Source organism: Mustela erminea, chromosome 6 (assembly GCF_009829155.1).
Source record: "Mustela erminea isolate mMusErm1 chromosome 6, mMusErm1.Pri, whole genome shotgun sequence".
Lineage (NCBI taxonomy): Eukaryota > Metazoa > Chordata > Mammalia > Carnivora > Mustelidae > Mustela > Mustela erminea.
This window is the reverse complement of record NC_045619.1, coordinates 104,324,439-104,345,158: the sequence shown is the minus strand read 5'-3', so window position 1 is coordinate 104,345,158 and position 20,720 is coordinate 104,324,439. Positions and strand designations below refer to the sequence as shown.

At 37.3% G+C, this 20,720-nt stretch overlaps 1 long non-coding RNA gene across 2 annotated transcripts in view; it reads left to right on the top strand.

Annotated features, from left to right (window-relative positions):
* Positions 1-4,932: 4,932 nt before the first annotated feature.
* LOC116594131 overlaps positions 4,933-20,720 on the top strand; it is a 43,847-nt gene continuing 28,059 nt past the window's right edge. For both annotated transcript variants that reach the window (XR_004287067.1, XR_004287066.1), the window contains exons 1-2: positions 4,933-5,148; positions 6,075-6,161. This is a non-coding gene — a long non-coding RNA (uncharacterized LOC116594131). The remainder of the gene's footprint in view (positions 5,149-6,074; positions 6,162-20,720) is intronic.

The following is a 20,720-nucleotide window of genomic DNA, read 5'->3' as shown; positions in this document are numbered from 1 at the left end:
CTCATTCATTGCTGGTGAGGATGTAAATGGTACAAACACTTTGGAAGACAGTTTGGCCATTTCTTACAAAGCTAAACATTAACACTACTAGATAGTTACCCAACTCATATGAAATTTATGTCCACGCCAAAATCACGCACAAATATTTATAGCAGCTTTATTTATAATCACCAAAAAGTGGAAGCACTAAGGTATCCTTTAATAGGTGAATGATTTAGACAAACCTGATATGCAAAGGAATGTTAATCAGTGACAAGAACGAAATAAGACAAAAAATGGCAAAAACACATGGATAAACCTTAATGACGTGTGAATAAATGAAAGAAGCCAGTCTGAAAAGGCAAAACTATAGCGATGGTTAAAAAAAAAAAAAATCAGTGGCTACTGAGGGTCTTGGGGGGAAAAGAAAGGCTTTATCTATATCTACCGATAGATAAAGTCCAGGTTGGGTTTGGTTTTGTTGAAGGCAGTACAACTATTCCATATGACGCTGATTATTGATGCAGCAAATCAGTTGAATTTGTCAAATCCCATAGATCTTTATAGCACAAAGAATAAATCTGAATGTATGCAAATTATATAAATCATTTGAGAGGCTGGAGAATGCCAAAGGTATAAATAATATAACTATAGGGGGCCTGGGTGGCTCAGTGGGTTAAGCCTCTGCCTTTGGCTCAGGACATGATCTCAGGGTCCTGGGATCAAGCACCTGCTTCCCCCTCTCTGTCTGCCTGCCTACTTATGATTTCTCTCTCTCTCTGTCAAATAAATAAATAAATAAAATATTTAAAATAATAATAATAATATAACTGTAACAAATGACTGAAACAACCTTACTAAAGAGAGTAGGTGATGTACTACCTCAAATAGCTTTGGAAATAGATGGTGACTATAAGACTAAAGGAAAAAAAAAAAGCTGTACATAACCACTGTACGCTGATTCTGCTCTACATGTGTCCTGGTAATGAACAACTAAATAAGTGAAGAGTGAGTTGTGGGGCCGGGTTTTTACTGTTGGAGTGGGAGATTACAGATAAGCAAGAAGAGGAGGCTAAAATAAGCCACATGGTAATGGATCAGAGTTGGAGACAGTATGAACTCATGTCTGCACGTGGTTATACATAAAAGTATTTATAGATAGGTGTACATACATAGGCTAGTATAGGCACATATATCTCCTTGGTCCTCCTAACATTAATAGCACTCCAATAGCAATGGACACATCTTGTACCCAGACCTTGGCTTCTAACACCATTCTCCAACAGAAAGAACCAGCTTCTTAAAGAAATAGCTGACTTTCGCATTAGCTCAGGAAATACACAAAATGAGCCTGGTGCATCTTATATTTCCAGAAAGTTAGGACATACACAAAAATTAAAGTGGGTGAAAATTGAAATGAGCTAATGTACTTGAAAGCAGTTTCTAAAACATTATAGCTTATAAAAATTGTTTGTCGGTAAGAATAAATGGATCTGAGTAACATCTATGAGTTTTAGAGCAGTTAGTATGTCTATTTTGACTGCTCTAAAGTATTCCTGATTCTAGGCAGCAGAAGTTGTAGAGTAAGTAATTCTGAATAGGAGACATACCGGTGTACTTAGAAAAAAGCCCTTGTTTTAGTAAATATCTTACTTAGTACACAAATTGCCCCTTTTTTGATACCGACAGAACTGAATATGCATGTTTTGGATTCATCAGAATTATGAAGCCTGGATCATACTCTTAAGAAGCCTATCCTGGAAGTCAAAGGCAGTTCAAACCATTGGCAAATATCTGATAGCAGAGGCTTCCTGCATTCTAAATACCATGTGATTTCTTTCTTGAAAATGAAGCTGATTCTTTGCCCTCAGGGTCCCTCATCTAATAAAACTGCATAAAAATCGACACTCCTTTCATTCTCTCATCTCTCTACTTCAGTTTGCTTATCAGTAAAATGGGGTAATACAAGTCACATGACTGTTGCTACGAATTAGTTTAGTTAGTACACTGAAAGCACTTAGATGGTGCCTGGTATTGGGAAGTGCAAAATAAATATCAATTTCTATTAAATTTTTACATTAGCCTTTGGCACAGCCCTAGAGAACTGCTTTGTAGTCTCCAAACAAATGATGTTCTTCAGAGCGTCTGTGTTTTCCACATGTGTTTTCTTCTACCTAAATCCCTGTGTCTTCTCTCTTTTATTGCCTGGCAAACTCTTAGTCATCCTTCAAAACCTATCCCAAAAGTCTCCTTTGTGATGCTCTCCTACTTTTCAAAGCCAAAGATAATTTCTCATTTTCTCTGTTTTTATAGCACTCAAGACAAACCTCTCTCATGGCATTACCCCATAGTACTGAGAGTCTATTCAGCCCAACAATGAACTGTGCATCCACATAACCCTGAGTTCTTATACCTGGAAGTCATGCAAAAAATGTTTATTGGGTAAAGAGATAGAAAGCAGAATGATCTGGTTGCAAACTGGGAAAGGCTTAAATTCAGACTTTATTGTAAAGAAATGCCCACAAGAAGGCAAGAGGTGCTTAAGAATGATAAAAGAAATCTCATTTGGAAGGGCACACTAAAAGTTTTAGCCCTGGGATTATGACTCAGTGGCAACTCAGCAAGGATTCTGCTCCCACCAGCCAATAAGGTCCACAGAAAAGCCATGAGATCAATGGTTCTTGGCTTCACTGCCTTCCCTCTTGGAAGATGTCTTTCAGCTTTTCATACCCAAATACCCAAATACCCAATACCGGATACCCACATTTCCTCTACCTGCTTAGGGATTCCTACCCTCTAGGCGTGCCATTCTCAATATTGCTCTCACTTCGAGCCTCCCCATCTTCGTACTTGTCTGATAGTCCTTCTGCTCAACATTTTAAAAAGATGTATCCATGGTTTTTAACAACTTTATTGAGATATCATTGATATATAAGAATTATGTATATTTAAGGTGTACAACTTGAAGTTTTAATATATGTATACATATCCACAGAGTAGTTGAAGGAGACAGGGGCATTGGGGAGGTAGAGAGGACTGTCATCTTAAGTCCTATCTTAAGAATACAGGGTACCGGGTACCTTTAAGGGTACAGGGTACTACCATCTTTATCTCTTTGCTTTCTGGAGGGGCTTTGGACACTTCCACCTATGACTCCACTAGCCCATCCCATGGGAAATCCTATTTCAGCAAAGTTTAGAACAACTACTATGAAAGTGGCTTCTAGGGGTGTCTGGGTGGCTCAGTCAGTTAAATTGCCTTTGGCTCAGGGCATGATCCCAGGGTCTTGGGATCAAGTCCCGCATCAGGCTCCCTGCTCCTCAGGAAGTCTGTTTCTCCCTCTGCCTGCCGCTCCCCCTGCTTGCGCTCTCTCTCTCTCTCTCGTTATCTCTCTCCCTATCAAATGAATAAATAAAATCTTTTAAAAAAAGAAAAGAAAAGAAAAAAAGACAAGACAAGACAAGACAGCAGCTTCTTCACGTCCCTGCTTCTAGGCAAAGATGTGACTAATCATTCAGATGTCGATCATCTTGCTGTTAGTTGCCTTGTTCATGCAGGCTAGTCATAAATCTCTTACTTAAACATCTATGGGTGGAATATCAAAATAATACTAGATTCCAGAACAGCAGTAAAATACATCAGTGATGATTACCGGCTCATTCACATCATTGAAGACTTCTTGATCGTCTCTTCTCTGAACTGAGTAATTCTGATGTCTTGCTTCCAGCATCTCATGTTCTACATATTTGATCGTATTCTGGAACTTTCTTTTAGAGCTTTTGTAGGCCCTCATCCTATATAGTTGCAATCCCTTCCATTGCCTTATAAACAACCACTCCAAACCATTAGTCCACCACATTGCCCACTACTTCTCTCAACTTTCTGAGAGAAACTGCTAGATCTAGATCTAGAAACTGCTGAGAGAAATCTGCTAGATCTTTCCATTTTTGGAGAACTTTAATCTTTGGAACCATCCTTCCCATATTGAGCCAAAGATTGTACTGATAGCCCAGGGAAATTCTCAATCAATGTAGATTATCCACCCTGTGACTATTTTAAATTTTATTTAATTTAAAAATATTTTTATTTATTTAAGTAATTTCTACACCCAGTGTGGGGCTGGAACCTATAATCCCAAGATCAAGAGTTGCAAACTCTTCAGACTCAGCCAGCGAGGAACCCCTATATATTTTTTTTAATAGCCCTGGTTGACTTCTTCTCTGAGACCACAGGTCTTGCTCCTCTCCCTCACACCCATCAGTTGATTTGTGATTGGTGACACAAAATAATTCTTCCACGACTCTAGGCAGAACGCGCATGCACACAGATAATCATTGACAACATGACACTTTATAAAAGTGATAGTGACAAAAACACCACCACCAGATGGTACTGCCTGCATTTCTTTTTTATGAGGACAAGAGAAAAAGTAAACAGTTAATATCATGCAGTGTTTTAGACCAGACAGTCCTTTCATATCCATTTCAGGACAATGCTTCTGATTGGTTTATCATTGCATCGTCAATTCGATCCAAAACTAAAACAATTTTACCCATTCCATTGCCTGAGAGAGAGGAGTGTGAGGCAGATAATTCAAGCTGACTGAGCCAGACACAAAGGTAATAATAGTACAGGCACTCCTTGGTTCCCCTTATGCTATCTCTCTTCCTTAGGGGAGGAAGGGACCGTAGCTGATACTAACTGTTATCCAGGAGAGGCTCAACGGAAGTGTTCCTTCCTCAACAAGGTCTCCTTATTTTGGTTTGGTGAAGGAGATTCCTTTGTCTGCTGTTTTCCCTGGGCGTCTCACAGAAAGAACGTTGTAAGTGCGAATGACAGTGGGACCCAGGGCTGGCTGTGGTAAGTCTGTGGGTGTGAGAAGATGGGGGGGCACGGAGGTGGGGGATGCAGTGGAGAAGCTGAGTTGAACTTCAGCATAGGTCAAGTAAACAACCATGGTATGAGCTGGTTTAGAGGAAGAGAAAGGCTCTTTGCCCCAAGCATCCCTTCTACCAGCCTGAAAGAATGACTGGAATGACCTCATTACCCATCCTACTTCTTTAATACATTGAAAGCCTCTGATAAAATGTGAAGCTTTAATCAAAAAGAAGTATCATCTTAAGCTTAATTTAGTTCTGAGCCAAGCATAAGGAAAGGGACACCAGACAGGTAGGTTCTGATTAGTGGGAGCAAGTCAGGGAGGGTGGTTGCAGGAGAGAAGTCTCATATAAGGAGTTGCCAGAGCAATGGGTACAATGTGAGAATAATATGAGCCCAAGTTGGGGGATGTGAGGTTTGGGAGAGGTGGACTGACATCTAAGACGAGACTTACTCATTTCCATATTTTACTTCAGCCATCCCCAATCAAACGTGAATCTCACTTCACATGTCATTTACTCAGGGAAATCTTGAACTGTGGGTCTGGGTCAGATTCTCCACACTCTCTTTGATTCAGGGTACTTATCCCAGACTGCAATCATACACTCAGTGAGAAAGTTTGTTGATTAATGTCTCTCTTGCCTGCTGGACTGTAGCCTCAGGAGAGCAGGAACAAGGTAGGGGACGGTGGGGGGGTGGCTGGTGTTGCTCATCACTTTATTCTCAACATCTGGCATGGGGCTTCCTGCACTGTGATTAATTGTATGAATAGACAAACAAGCCAAAAAGAACACATTGCATAGCAAAGTAATTGCCAAGTGATACAGCAAAAGCAAATAGCCTAGGAATCTGGAAAGGGGAAAAGATCTGAAACCCTGATACTGTCATGGAATCATGGAATCTCAGAGCTGAAAACACCTTGGAGACTGAAAGTTTAGCCTCATTTAGCTAAGCACTGTATAATTTACTGCTTGCAATGCTAGATCTTTCCATTTTTGGAGAACTTTAGTCTTTGGAACCATCCTTCCCATATTGAGCCAAAGATTGCCCTTAATTATCTCTACTTGCGGTTTCTAGTTCTGCCTTCTGGAATTAGCAGTTCAATAACAACAATGAAAATGTACCAAAGACTATGTGCCGGGCCCTGTATTAAGAATTTTTTGTGTGTTGTATCAGTTAGACCTTGAAAAGATCCTATTATTATTCACATTTTGCAGGTGAGAAAACTGAGGCTCTGAGATGTTAAGGACCATCTTCAAGTTCACACAGCTAAGTAAATAGTAGAGCCAAGGATCCAAACACAGGTCTGTGTAATTAAATCTAAGCTCTCATCTTTCACACTCCATTGTTGTCAGAGTCATTTTTCTACATGACATCCCAAATACGTGTCAGCAGTTGTGATACCTGTCCTATGACAATTCTAACTATATTGTTGCTCAGTTGTTCACATGTCAAAATAGTAACAGCCACTGAAGTATTTAACCATGTGCCTTGCACTGTACTAAATTCTTTAATATTCTGTCTCACAACATCCTATAGAATTTGGAACAAATTGCCTAAGATGAGGCAGATGGTAAGTGACAGAGTCAGGATTAAAACCTGACTCTCTTACACCAAAGGAAGTCTTATTTACTTATTTGTTTAAATATTATTTCTCAAGTTACCATCTTGACGTGGCTTAAAACTTAGATCCTTTTGAGAATAAATTTTTAAAAAACCATGAACTTAACCAACAGAACAAGAAATCAGATTATTGAAAAGAACAATAAAGTAAATATTTGCCAACTCTGATTAAAAAAAAAACATTGTTTTAGAAACTTAAGAATGAGAAAGGAAACATGGCAAAAGTTACACCAATGTTTTTTAAATTATGAGAGAATGCCATATATAAATTTATAACAATGAACTTTAACTTAAACAAAATTGATGATTTTCTAGGAGACTTTCTGAAATGGTGTAGAAAACCTTACTTAGAGCAATAATCACATCAAAAATTGAAAAGGTAGTGAAAGATAACTTAAAATGGCATTGTGGAATGTTCCAGCTTTCCCACTTTCAGCAATGGAAGCTTGTTCAAGCCTGTTTTGTTTTGTTTTTAATTTTATTTATTTGGCAGAGAGAGAGAGCACAAGCAGAGGGAGCCTCAGACTGAGGGAGAAGCAGGCTCCCAGCTGAGCAGGGAGCCTGACATGGGACTCGATCCCAGGACCCGGATAACTTTGGTAGAGAACTGAAAACTATAAAAAATATTTTTATATAAAAATGGAAATTTAGAATTGAAAGATTCAATAACTGAAATTAAGAACTCAATAGATTCAACAGCAGACTAGATTAACACTGCGGAGAGAAATAATTGAAAGATAGGCAAAAGAAATCCAAACTGAAGTAGAGTAAAAAGATGATTGACAATAGACAGAAGAAGAACATAGACTGCTAGAATGGGTGAAAAGACCTAGTACACATTTAACTGAAATCCCAGGAGGGAAAAAAATGAGGCAAAAACAGTATTTGACTGAATGAGAGTTTCCCAGTGAAATAAAACATCAAGCCATGTATTTAAGAAACCCTTTGAATATTAAGCAGAATAAATCAAAGAAAGCCAACCTGAGGCCCATTGTAGGAAATCTTCTAAAATATATCTTAAAAGCAGCGGAGGAAAAAAAGACAGATCACCTTCAAAAGAGCAAAAACAACACTGATACCTTCTTCTCAAGACAAACTAAAAAAGCTGAAAGATAATTGAATGATGTCCTCAAAGGGCTGAAGAAAATAATTGGCAATCTAGAATTCTATACCTGGCAAAATATACTTCAAAAATAAAAGTGAAGTAGAGAAATTTCAGACAAGTAAAAATCTAAGAAAATTTACTCACAAACCTACACTAAAAGAAATAGAAAAGGGAATTTTTCAGTGGAAGGAAAATGGTTCTAAATGGAAGGACAGAGATTCAAAAAAAAAAAATGAGAAACATAAGAAGGGAAAACATACGGGTAAATGTAAATAAATATTAACATATAACATATAACAATAAATGTAAATAAATATTAATAATTAAAACATAATTTTGTTAAGTTCAAATAAATTTGAAATTTTCCAACAAGAATAGTACAAAAGTACAAGGAGATCAATGGAGTTAAAGTGTTCTAAGGACCTGCAATTGTCCAGAAAAAAAAAGTACTTACTTATATTAGACAATAATAAGATAAAGATTGTAGGTTATAATCTCTAGGGCAAATTGTAAATATATATGTGTGTGTATTCTATTAGCTTATTAAATATATATATATATATATACACACCCATATTAACAAATAACATTAACATATAACTTATATAGTTAAATATATACATATTTTCCAAACTAATAAAAATTGAATAAAACAAATATTATCCAAAAAGTTAAAAAAAGAAAAACATGGAATGTGCTGTTTCTGGGACTCTAATTGCACATACATTACAGCTTTCACCTATCCTATTGTCATATTTTCTTTCTATATATTATGTATCCTTTTGTTTCCTCATTGCTTCCACCTATAATTAATTTCTGACCTATTTTTCCATTCAGTTATCCTCTTCTCAGCTGTGTCTAATCTGCTGTTAAGTAGTAAGAGGATGTATTTTAACACAAAGGTGTCTATAATCACATTAAATGTCCAACTGACAAAACAACTATTCTTGGACTAGATGAAAAATAAAATCTATATTCTTTACACAATAAATACCTTAAATATCATGATAAAGAAAGTTTAAGAATAAATGAATGAAAAATAGCATAAAAATTCTAACCAAAACTTATAGGTGTATTAATATCAAAGTAAATTTTAAAGTAAGAAATATAGAGATATCTCTTTAGCAAGAGAAAAAGGAAGGATATTATAGTATGATAAAGAAAGTCATTTTGCCAGGAAGATGTAAAAATTATGTTAATATTTACTGAAAGAAAATCATGATCTCAAAATATATAAAATAACCATTGGCAAAACTTAAAGGAGTAATAGACAAATTCATAATTATAATGGGAGCTATTTAGTGAAATTTTTATCAAAATATATCATATGCATAAAATCACACAAATTATGAGTATAAAGCTCCATAGTGGGAGATTTTAACATTTAAGCAGACAAAAAACAATGAGTACATAAAAGATTTAAAAAACATAATTAAAAAATGACTTAAGTTACATATAGAGTACTATGCCCAATGACTGTAGAATCCATTTCAAATGCATATGGACTTAGTAAAACATATATGCTAAAGTTGCATGCTAGTTTGCAAAGCAGGCCTCAAAACATTTTCAAATTATGTGGAATATGTTCTGGCCACAGTAGATTAAACAATAACACAAAGATAATAAGAAAATCTCCATATAATTGAAATTAAGTAATATGATTCTAAATAACCCATAGGTCAAAGAAGAAATAAATGATATTTTAAAAATTAAATTATATACAAGTATATAGCCTTAAGTTAATATATTACGGGAAAAAGAAAGTTAATTTGAGAATCAATGATCCTATATATCAATAAGAAAAAGATAGAAAACCAAGTGGGGGAAAAATTGGGCATAGTCACAAATAGGCAACTACAAAAAAGTTAGCCAAGCTTCCAAAAAAATAAGAAACATGCTCAATTCAGTTATCACGATAGCAAATTTAACCACATTGAAATGCAACTATACACCAACCAGAGTGACTAAAATATTAATTAAAAGAAGACTCATAATACCAAGTGTTGGTGGGCATATCAAACAACTAAAATTCTCATATAGTACATTAGGAATATGTTTATACAATCATTTTGGAAAGTAGTTGTTAGGACCTATTAAAGATCAACACATGCATACTCACTGAGCCTACTTTTTCATTTTTAGTAGAAATGTGTATGTGTATGACCAAAAGACATGTACAAAAATGTCCAAAGTAGAATTATTCATCATAGTTTAACATCAAAAACCTCCAAATATCCCTCAGTAGCAGAGTGGATAAATAAATTGTGGCAAATTTTATATAATGAAATATAGAAAAACTATAATGAACAAACTCTTGCTTCACACCACAAGAAGAATCTCACTAAGCAAAAGAACAGAAGTACGTATACTGTATGATTTTATTTATATAAAATGCAAAATCAGGCAAAACCAATATCTGTACTATCATCTCAATTTTTTCTTTTAATTTAAAGCTGTTCTTAAAAGTAAGGTTTAGGGACTCCTGTGTGGCTCAGTTTATTAAGTGTCTGCTTTCTGCTCAGGTCATGATCCCAGGGTCTTGGGATGGAACCCGATATCAGGCTCCCTACTTAGTGGGGAGTCCCCTTCTCCTTCTCCTTCTGCCCCTCCCCCTTGCTGCTCCCCCTGCTCATGCACGATCTCTCTCTCTCTCTCTCTCTGTGTGTGCTAAATAAATAATTAAATAATCTTAAAAAAAAAAAAGCAAAGTCTTTTTTAAAAACCAGTACACAAACAGTATAAACAATAAAAACTGCAAACGACCAGAAAGCTTTCCTTGGGTGATGGACTTAGAATTTTCAAATACCTTTTTTTGGTGTTTTCTGTATATTTAAAAGTTTTCATAATGAATATGTATTACTTTGTCCATTAAAAAAAATAAAATTTAAAGCCACAGCAAATACAAAGTATCACAGTTTTGTGTCCTCCACCCACTCACTCTTTCTCAGACCTTCACACAATCTACCTGGTTGGAGGTAAAGGGACCAACTGCAGTCTTCTCAAACCCTAGGAGAGGAACCTGGAGTGAGACAGTAAAAGGGAAAGATGACACCTGTCTGGAACACAGTTGTTTACTTTAACAAGAAATTGTGCAAACAGTGCACTTAACACCTATGCTCATCAGAGTATTAGTAGGGTAGTCAATCTCAATATCCATGAACAGATGAATGGATAAACAGGTTGTGGTACATCCATACAATGGAATACAATTCAGCTCTAAAAAGGAAGGACATTCTCACACGTGCTACAACATGGATGGACCTTAAAAACAGGCTAAGTGAAAAAGCCAGTCACTGTAGATCACATGATGTGTGGCTCCATCTATGTGAAATATCCAGAATCAAATCCCTAACGGTCAGCAAGCAGATTGGTGGTTGCCAAATGATGGAGGGAGGGGGATACGGGTAGTAACATTTTAATGGGTACAAGGTAGGTTTCCTTTTGGAGTGATGAAAATACCTTGAAACTAGGGAGAGGTTGTGGTCACCCAGCATTGGGTGTGTACGAAATGCCACTGAATTGCTCCCTTTAAAATGGTTAATTTTATGTTCTGTGAATTCCCAATAAAAATTTGTAAATCCTCTATAAAATGTTAAAATATGAAAAGAAAGGATAGAGGTGAGCCCCAAAAGGACCCTTCCTCTGCCTGGGGCCGTGTGCACCCCAGTTTTGAAACTCCTCCATGCCTTGTGAGAGAATTCACATGAAAAACAGATTCTTTGGCTCATACTTGAAGGACTTCAAAACCCACTTGCAAAGAAAGGTGGGTACGTGTGCCAGATGGAGTTAGAACAGTGGAGACACAGGCATGCAAAGTTTTGGAGAAGGCCAAAATAGCTGGAGGGGAGAAAAGTAACTCCCAGGTCAGAATGACAGCTCCAGATCCAGAAAAAATCGAGTTTGCTTCAGAGCTCAGTTCCCAGCTGTGAGAATCTCTTCCTCTCTCTGAGCATCAGTTCTCCGTATGCAAAATAGGGATGCCGATAGACCATGACCTCATCCCAAGTCCCCAGTCCCCAGAAGCTCTGAAAGTAAGTTCTACTGCAAGTTCGGTGGAAACCCCATTGGTTACACAACCTGCCTGACCTGAAATAAAGCTGTTTATAGTCTTTATTTATTCCACTGAATATGAATATTCATACATTTCACCATAGAAATATTACTGCATTTGATTAGAACATGCTACCCCAGACCCAACTGTACTATATATTTAGTAAATGTATAGTACAGGCACACCTCATTACTAATGTCTATAAAGTAAATAAATACGGGGCACCTGGGTAGCTCAGTGGGTTAAGCCTCTGCCTTCGGCTCGGGTCATAATCTCAGGGTCTTAGGATCGAGCCCCGCATTGGGGGGGTCTCTGCCTACTTGTGATCTCTCTCTCTCTGTCAAATCAATAAATAAAATGTTTTAAATTAATTAATTAATTAATTGCAAAACTCATCTGGCCCTGAGGACCTGTAAATGCTAAAATGTATTAAATGCTTGCTATTTTCTAGGCATGGTGCTTCATGCTTTGCCTACATATTCTCATTTGATGCACGTAAAATCTGTCACAAATTGGAACTCAGTAAATGTGAGCTGTCAGTTACAGAGTGGCATTAATGTGGGAAGTCACCATAGAAAAAGTATCCTTCTACCAAGGTTTAAAAAGGTGATAAATTGGGAGGGGATGGTGGATAGCATGGAAAAGGTTGCTACAACAGGTGGGAGGAGTGGGCTGTTTCTATTCTCAATTTTCCCCCATCCCAAGTGCTGAGGAAAGAAAACAGTGGGCAATAGGGTATGAACCCTTGGTGAGGAGTTTGGATTTGCTAATGGCTGGTAGGAGGGCCTGAGGAGGAAGGGCCATGTGTTGTGGATTTCACAGTGCAGCTGGAAACTGGATTTCTATCACTTTCCCTCACTCTAGCTCTGCCACACAAAAATCAAATGAAGATAAAATATAGACATTACTATGATGGAGAAAAAAACCCTATGTCGGTAGTTCTTTAAGGATACTGAATACAAAGGCTACATTCATTAAAGCCTTATTTTAAAAGGTGTCCTTCTCTGAAAACCTGAACATATTTAAATCTTAGCAATGTCACATCAAGGCATTCCTGAATAATTGAGAGAGAGCAAAAAGAAAAGCACTTATTTTGCAGAGTCGAAATTGAGGGGCACAGATTCAATATCTTGCCCAAGGTCACAGATCTGCTTAGAATAATGCCAGGAAGAGGATGCAAACATCCTTTCTTTCAACAATAGATTTATTCACCACCCCCAAGGGGCACTTAGAAATTGTTGAATCGAGAACAGTTCTGAGGAGGGATCAACAGAGAAGCCCGGCTCTAAATTCCAGTCCCCGGCACTGTTCGAAGTATCCTCTTTTATTTTAGTTTATCCTATCCCAAGTTAAAACAGGCCATAGGGATCCAGAAGGTTCTCAAAGGAGACCCCACGAAGTGATTGGCAAAGAAAGACAAAAGGGTTGTACCTCTGTCTCTCTGGTGTGAGACAGAATCAGACTCCCAGCCTAACTTAACCACCAGCTCCTTGATGGTCTTCAGGAATAACTTCTGTCATCAAACAAAAGGATTTGATAGGTGACCTGACCTGTGTGGCATTTTTTAAAAGCCTTTAAAATATGATTTTGTGTCTTCTTCAATTTCTTTCATGAGTATTCTGTAGTTCCTTGAGTACAGATCCTTTACCTCTTTGGTTAGGTTTATTCCCAGATATCTTATGGTTCTTGATGCTATAGTAAATGTAATCAATTCTCTAATTTCCCTTTCTGTATTTTCATTGTTAGTGTATAAGAAAGCCACTGATTTCTGTACATTGACTTTGTATCCTGTCATGTTGCTGAATTGCTGTATGGGTTCTAGCAGTTTGGGGGTGGAGTCTTTTGGGTTTTCCATATAAAGAATCATGTTATCTGTGAAGAAAGAGAGTTTGACTTCTTCATTGCCAATTTGGATGCCTTTTATTTCTCTTTGTTGTCTGATTGCTGTTGCTAGGACTTCTAATACTATGGTGAACAAGAGTGGTGAGAGTGGGCATCCTTGTTGTGTTCCTGATCTCAACGGGAAGGCTGCAAGCTTTTTTCCATTGAGGATGATATTTACTGTGGGTCTTTCATAGATAGATTTTATGAAGTTCAGGAATGTTCCCTCTATCCCTATACTTTGAAGCGTTTTAATCAGGAACGGATGCTGGATTTTGTCAAATGTTTTTTCTGCATCAATTGAGAGGACCATTTGGTTCTTCTATCTTCTCTTATTGATTTGTTCTATCACATTGATTGATTTGCGAATGTTGAACCATCCTTGTAACCCAGGGATGAATCCCACCTGGTCATGTTGGATAATCTGTTTAATGTGCTGTTGGATCCTGTTTGCTAGGATCTTGTTGAGAATCTCAGCATCCATATTCATCAGTGATATTGGTCTGAAATTCTCCTTTTTGGTGGGGTCTTTGCCTGGTTTGGGGATCAGGGTAATGTTGGCTTCATAAAAAGAGTCTGAAAGTTTTCCTTCTGCTTCAATTTTTTGAAACAGCTTCAGGAGAATAGGTGTTATTTCTCCTTTGAAAGTTTGGTAGAATTCCCCAGGGAATCCGTCAGGTCCTGGGTTCTTGATTTTTGGGAGGCTTTTGATCACTGCTTCAATCTCGTTACTAGAGATTAGCGGTCTATTCAGGTTGTCAATTTCTTCCTGGTTCAATTTTGGGAGTTTGTAGTTTTCCATAAATGCATCCATTTCATCTAGGTTGCTTAGCTTATTGGCATATAACTGTTGATAATAACTTCTGATGATTGTTTCTACTTCTTTGGTGTTAGTTGTGATCTCTCCCTTTTCATTCATAATTTTATTAATTTGAGATTTCTCTCTTTTCTTTTGGATTAGTGTGGCCAATGGTTTATCAATCTTATTGATTCTTTCAAAAAACCAGCTTCTAGTTTCATTGATGTGTTCTGCTGTATCTCTAGTTTCTACCTCATTGATCTCTGCTCTAATCTTGATTATTTCCCTTTTTATGTGTGGAGTTGGTTTGATTTGTTGTTGATTCTCCAGTTCTTTAAGGTGTAGAGACAGACACAAAAAGATAGAAGACCATTTCATGCTCTTGGATCGGAAGAATAAGCATTGTTAAAATGTCTATACTGCCTAGAGCAATCTATACTTTTAATGCCATACCGATCAAAATAATCCTAAATTTTGTATTAGCAAATAATCCTAAAATTTGTATTGAATCAGAAGAGACCCTGAATTGCTAAGGAAATTTTGAAAAACAAAAATAAAACTGGCAGCATCATGTTACCTGATTTCAAGCTTTACTACAAAGCTGTGATCACCAAGACAGCATGGTACTGTCATAAAAACAGACACATAGACCAGTGGAACAGAGTAGAGAGCCCAGATATGGACCCTCAACTCTATGGGCAAATAATCTTTGACAAAACAGGAAAAAATATACAGTGGAAAAAAGACAGTCTCTTCAATAAATGGTGCTGGGAAAATTGGTCAGCTGTATGTAGAAGAATGAAACTCGACCATTCTCTTATACCGTACACAAAGATAAACTTGAAATGGATAAAAGACCTCAACGTGAGACAGGAATCCATCAGAATCCTAGAGGAGAGCATAGGCAGTAACCTCTTCGATATCAGCAACAGCAACTTCTTTCAAGATATGTCTCCAAAGGCAAAGGAAACAAAAGTGAAGATGAACTTTTGAGACTTCATCAGGATCCAAACCTTCTGCACAGCAAAGGTAACAGTCAACAAAACAAAGAGGCAACCCACGGAATCAGAGAAGATATTTGCAAATGACAGTACAGACAAAAGGTTGATATCCAGGATCTATAAATAACTTCTCAAACTCAACACACACAAAATAGATAATCATATCAAAAAATGGGCAGAAGACATGAACAGACACTTCTCCAATGAAGACATACAAATGGCTATCAGACACATGAAAAAATGTTCATCATCACTAGCCATTAGGGAGATTCAAATTAAAACCACATTGAGATACCACCTTACACCAGTTAGAATGGCCAAAATTAGCAAGACAGGAAATAGCATGTGTTGGAGGGGATGTGGAGAAAGAGGAACCCTCTTACACTGTTGGTGGGAATGCAAGTTGGTGCAGCCTCTTTGGAGAACAGTGTGGAGATTCCTCAAGAAATTAAAAATAGAGCTTCCCTATGACCCTGCAATTGCATTACTGGGTATTTATCCCAAAGATACAGATGTAGTGAAAAGAAGGGCCATCTGTACCCCCAATGTTTATAGCAGCAATGGCCACGGTCGCCAAACTGTGGAAAGAACCAAGATGCCCTTCAACAGATGAATGGATAAGGAAGATGTGGTCCATATACACTATGGAATATTATGCCTCCATCAGAAAGGATGAATACCCAACTTTTGTAGCAACATGGATGGGACTGGAAGAGATTATGCTGAGTGAAATAAGTCAAGCAGAGAGGGTCAATTATCATATGGTTTCACTTATTTGTGGAGCATAACAAATACCATGGAGGACATGGGGAGATGGAGAGGAGAAGGGAGTTGAGGGAAATTGAAAGGGGAGGTGAACCATGAGAGACTATGGACTCTGAAAAACAACCTGAGGGTTTTGAAGGGGCAGGGGGTGGGAGGTTGGGGGAACCAGGTGGTGGGTATTAGGGAGGGCACATATTGCATGGCACACTGGGTGTGGTGCAAAAACAATGAATACTGTTATGCTGAAAAGAAATTTTTAAAAAAACCTCTAACTCGGAAAAAATATATATGATTTTGGATATACAGAAAAGTTGTGAAAAATAATACAAAGAATTTGTGTATGTCCTTCATCCAGATTCCTCAAAAGTTAACAGTTCACCCTATTTACCATTTTCTTTCTCTCTGTGTATGTGTATGTACACACACTTAAGTACACCGTATCAGAGTACGTTCCAGACATGACACCCTTTCATCCCCATATACTTTAGAACATCTTTCCTAAAAACAAGACATACTCTGATATTACCGTACTGTAATTATAAAAATAAAAAAGTTGCATCGATAATGACACTACTATCTAAATTACAGACTTTCTAAAGATTTCACCAATTACTCCAATGACACCCTTTATAACAAAAGAAAATCCAGACGCTGATTGCATTCATTTACCACGTCTCTAATTTAGTCTCCCTTAATCTAGAACAGCTTCTCAGTTGGCATTATGTTTCATGCCATAGATATTTTTGAAGACTCTAGCTCAATTCTTTTGAAGAATGGCCTTCGAGTTGGGTTTGTCAAATGTTTCCTGGTGGTTAGATTTTACTTATATGGCAAAAGTGCCACAGAAGTGATGTTGTGTTCTTCTTAGTACATCATTTCAGGAGGTACATAATGTCAATTTGTCCCACTATTGGTAATATTAATTTCAATTGTTTTTTAAAGGTGGTGTGTGCCAGGTTTCTCCACTGTAAAATGAATCCATTAGTTTCAACACTCATTGAGATTTCTCACCTAAATCAATTATTATGAAGATGGTTGCCAAATGGTGATTCTCTTATCATTTTTCTACATTTATTTATATCATGTTGAACTCATGGATTCTTATTAACAGTTTATATTCCTTTAGTATTATTATTTATTTTTATACCCAAATTGTCCTAGATTCTCTAACATCTACTTTGTCCCTAATATTCTATGAGAAGTCTAAGCATTACCTGCTTGTAAACAGTCACCTTTTTATAAGGGTGATGTTTAAATTGCAAACCAAATGTTGAACCTCTCCCTAAAATTCACCAAAGAAAGAGACAACATGGTTGAGTGCCCAAGCCCTGAAAAAATGGTTTGAAAGCTTTGAACCTAAGTGTTTATGGGGTAGAAAGAAAGTAACTATATGAAGGGGGGTACCCATAAGGGCAGCTAAGTCCATGAACTGTAGAAACCTCTCTGATAGACGGTTGGTTTGAGTTTCCTGTTTCACTCAGGTTGTAGCTGAAGGTTATTTACTTAACCTTTTCCACAAGCTGAGTCTGATCACCCAAGCATCTCTTCCATTCTCAGATTTATTCTAACTACATCCAGTTGGTTCCCACACTCCCCTACTTCTCCCTCTATCTCTACCCCCACCTAGCAGGAAATAGAGCCCCCGGCTCTCACTTGTGATGCTGAATGAATTACTTGGAAATAGTTTATTGAAGCATGTTGAATGGCACTTGCAACTTCTGGGGGTGGTTCTTGCGAGAAACAAAAACAAAACCTCACTGGGTAAAAGAACACAAATGTAATCTAAAGGGCTGCCCTTTGTGTTGGGTCATTCACCAGCCACTGTTATTTCAATTCCAACATTTCAGGTAAATCTATATATTTATACGTTCAGGCTGATAAGGAACCATTCTCTTCTTAAACTGGGCTCCACTTAGGAAATAACAACGTGCCTGAAAACCATGCAGAATGACTTAATGCTTTTGCCCAAACACGGCCATCTAAATGGGTTTAACATCTTGGGGCTGAGGCAGAAGACAGCAGATCATATGAGCCCGGGTAACCTGCATTTTCTGGACTCCCTAGACAGAACGAAGAGGTGGGGCATGTGGGAGGGAGCGGCCTCATTCCCTCCGATCACCCTTGGAAACTCAGCTTATGGCCGGGCACCACAGGAATCTGCACATGGGCTCTGAGGAGGCCAGGGAAGCCTGCACTTTAGCGGTGGCATTTAGATATTCCTCTGAAATGCTAATGAAGACTTGATTTCAGAATTGCTAACAAAGTTCTCAGACTTGTTAATGTATCACTCCCTCTGAAGGCCAGAGACAGCAACACTAACAAATGGCTTGAAGAACCCAAAAAGGAATGATTGCCTTAGTTGAAAGACTTCCAGGGAAAGACAGTTTCTAGCTCTCCTTGAGGTCACATACTGCTCTCCGTCCTCTGGCAGCCAATACCTTGTTTGTTTCCTCTAACCTACATCTCTCCAACTGATTTTGGCCTAATTTCCAGCTCATTGCCCTTCTCAAAATACATACCCAAAGGCCTTCTCTCTTTTCAAGTTACCCTTCTCTTCTTAGATTAAGGAGAACAGGTGAGAAGGCAATTGTGGGATGAGGAAGACATGGAAATTGACATTGAATGCTGCTAGTGTCATGTTCTTTACGCCATGATTGCATTTAAGCCTCATGGCAAACGAGGTAGAACTAAAGAAACCGAGATTTGGAAAAAATGAATGACTTGCCAGGGCTCTGAAATTCAATCTTCTTTCCCTGTTCTGAGCTACCTCTGATGAGTTTATAGTTAGAAGTTGGCTATAAGGAAATTATACAACTTTTAGGAAATTGTACAAATTCTTTGACCCTGATTTAGAGACAACAAAATAGAAGTTTCTGGATTTGCATGTGTGCAGATGTATACATAGTGAGAGATGACTATCCACGTGAATATACATACATAACCATGTATATTTGTGTGCAAACACACACACACACACACAAATCCCTATCTTATTGTTGAAAAAAACAGGTTCAGAGAAATTACATGATTTGCTGAAAGTCACACAGAAAGTCCTTCTGGAAGGGATAAGGATTTATATATATATGCTCCATCTCTTTATCTTCCCCTACCCTAACTAACCCACTTCCATTTGCCTTGTATGACATCACAATGGATCATTGCAGTCCTTATTTATTTCATTATAAATAATAGTTACAGGTGTACAACATGATTCATTATTCATTATATATCATGAAATAATCTCCACAACAAGACTAGTTAACATCCATCACCACATATAGTAACAATATAGTTACAATTTTTTCCCTTGTACTACAAACTTTTAAGATTTGTTCTCTCAGCAACTTTCAAAATATACAATGGAGTGTTACTAACTCAAGTCACCATGCTGTACATGACATCCCCAGGACTTCTGTATTTTGTAACCAGAACCTCGTACCTTTTGAGCCCCTTCACCCATTTTACCCAACTCCTATAGCCCAACTCTGGCAACCAGCAATCAGTTCTCTGATCTATGAGTTTGTCTGTTGTTGGTGGTGGTGTTTTGTTTTGTTTTGTTTTTTAGATTCCACATATAAGTAAGACCACATGGTATTTGTCTTTCTCTGATTGACTGCTTTCACTCAGCATGATGCCCCAGGACCATTCATATTGTCACAAATAGCAAGATTTCTTTCTTTTTTATGGCCAAATAACATACATACATACATACATACATACATACATATGTATATATGTCTATGTATATACACACACGTACATATGTATACATATGTACACACACATATATATGTATATATATATATATATATATCACATTTTCTTCATTCATTCATTCATCAGTGGACACTGGAGTTGTTTCCATGTCTTGGCTATTGTACATAATGCAGCAATGAACACTGGAGGGCTGCAGACATCTTTTCAAGTTAGTGTCTTCATGTCCTTTGGATATATACACAGAAGTGGGAGTACTGGATCATATGATAGTTCTATTTTTAATTTTTTAAAAAGATTTATTTCTTCATTTTGAGAGAGAGAGAGAGGGGAAGAGCATGCACACATGAAGGGGGCCCAATTTTTAATCAGATTAATTTTTTTTTACTTCTGAGTTATATGAGTTCTTTCTATATTTTGACTATTAATCTCTTATCAAATATATAGTTTATAAATAGTTTCTCCCTTTTAGGATTGCCCTCTCATTTCACTGATGATTTCCTTTGCTGTGTGCAGGGCACTTTAGTTTGATGTAGTCCCAGTTATTTTGTTTTTGTTGCCTTTGCTTCTGGTGTCAAATCCAAGACTGTTGTCAAGGAGCTTCCTGCCTATGTCTCCTTCTAGGAGCTTCATGGTTTCAGGTTTTACATCCAAGGATTTAGTTCATTTTGAGTGTCCTTTAAGATAATGGGACAGTTTCATTCTTTTGTATATACTGACCAATTTTCCCAATACCATTTGTTGACAAGATTGTCATTTCCCCATTGTATATTCTTAATTCCTTTGTCATGACTTAATTGAGCATATGTTTGTTTCTGGGCTCATTATTCTGTTCCACTGATCTATGTCTCTGATTTTATGCTAATATCATACTGTTTTGATTATCTTTTGTAATAACATTTGAAATCAGGAAGTGTGAGGCTT